At 32.3% G+C, this 1,843-nt stretch overlaps 1 non-coding gene across 1 annotated transcript; it reads right to left on the reverse strand.

Annotated features, from left to right (window-relative positions):
• Window positions 1–480: 480 nt before the first annotated feature.
• On the reverse strand, window positions 481–552 carry Trnae-cuc. Its single transcript has one exon. It is a non-coding gene; the product is annotated as a tRNA-Glu (tRNA).
• Window positions 553–1,843: the final 1,291 nt, after the last annotated feature.

Consider the following 1,843-nt stretch of genomic DNA (forward strand, 5'->3'; position numbering starts at 1 on the left):
TAATCGGATTTTTGCACTTTTTACTCCATTATTTCGAAATGATTGGTCTTGCCTTTGCCAAAAACATATCAGCACGCCTCTCAGTCAACCAATCGGAAGTTTGAATGAATCATTCAAATAGGTTGATCACGAAATCGTGAACACAAAATTCAGGAAGTTTTGAAAAGTAAATATTTTTTTTTCTTATCTATTTATTATTTTGTCAATCAAGACTTAAAAAGTCTTACAATACAAAATTGCTTTCTTAGGTAATAAAGAGAACAGTAAAATAAAGTAAACAATATACATGATAAGTAATAATAATTAAGAAACTATTTAATAATTGGAAAGCAGGATTAAAAATAAATTCCCATGCGCTAGGCAACATGGGATATGACCAAAATTGATTGTTTTGGCATACCCTAAAAGAAAATTCAATTAATTAGAATTAACTGCTTAATTTTAGTGCATAAATATTTGAAAAGTAGGATAAAAAATGTAGGCCCATGCGGGGAATCGAACCCCGGTCTCCTGGCTGAGAACCAGGTATCCTAACCACTAGACAACATGGGATATGACAAAACCAAATTGTTTTGGCATACCCTAGAAGAAAATTCAATTAATTAGAATCAACTGTTTAATTTTAGTGAATTAAGTGGAATTTAGTAAGTGGAATTTAGTGGAATTCTGTCTTAAGGCAATTAGGGCATCGTGCCTTAAGGCAAATTGCTGGAACATCCCGTACCGCAATTCAAAATTCGAGTAATTAAAAATAATGATTTGAAACTTTTAATAGAATTTCGAACCATATTAAATCATTCTATCTTAAATCATTTATTTTCAAATATTTTGGAAATTCTGAACTTTTTTTTAAAGCAATCTTACTGTTTTAACTGCATAAAGACGAAATATCAAAGCGCATAAGCGCCGCGTCGCAGTCTAACGCGTAAATATTGGTACGGAACCCATAAAAATGTAAAATAAATTATACTTATTGTTAAAATCTCTATAAAATATCTGATAATTTGATGTTCATATGTCCAATGATCATTTTTAACCGCCGAATGGCATTTTTTTTAACTTCCCGTAGGGCAAGTTATAGTAATCGCCAAAAAATCGAAAATGAAAATTTTCATATATCTTTACGTTTCAGAGGTTTCTGAACATTTTGGCATACCTTAGAAAAAATGGATGTATGTGTGTGTGTGTGTGTGTGTGTGTGTGTATGTATGTATGTATGTATATGTATGTACGTGTGTGTATGTATGTGCGGATACAAATTTTCGTCGACGATTTCGGGAACACGGATCAACCGATTTGAATAATTCAAAAAGCATTCGATTCGTATTGATAAGGAAACGTGCTGATTAGTTTTTGGCGAAGACAGGTCCAGCCGTTCCAAAGATACGGGACAAAAAGTGCCGAAAACGGTAACTCAGTTTTTAAGAGAACGGAGCGTCCGATTTTAATAATTCAGAAAACATTTGACTTGTATTGACAAGATGAAGAATTGATCAAATTTTCATGAGGGCAGGTCTAGCGGTTTCGGAGATCTAACGAAAAAACTAAAAAAATGCTATTTGGCGGTCAAAAATGCTCATTAGACATATGCACATCAAATTATCAGATATTTTATAGAGATTTTAACAATAAGTATAAATTTTGTTTGCATTCCTATGGGTTCCGTACCAATGTTTATTCGTTAGACGGCGACGCGACGCTTACGCGCTTTGACATTTTGTCTCTATGCAGTTAAAGCAGTACGATTGCTTTGAGAAGAAGTTCAGATCTTCCAAAATATGCCAAAATAAAGAAAACATTATTTTTTCCAAAAAAAATTAAAAAAAAAAAAAAAAAGTTCAAA

This window comes from Ctenocephalides felis, unplaced genomic scaffold (genome assembly GCF_003426905.1).
Source record: "Ctenocephalides felis isolate EL2017-DRISC unplaced genomic scaffold, ASM342690v1 CF-g0.4_SCAFFOLD_01886, whole genome shotgun sequence".
Lineage (NCBI taxonomy): Eukaryota > Metazoa > Arthropoda > Insecta > Siphonaptera > Pulicidae > Ctenocephalides > Ctenocephalides felis.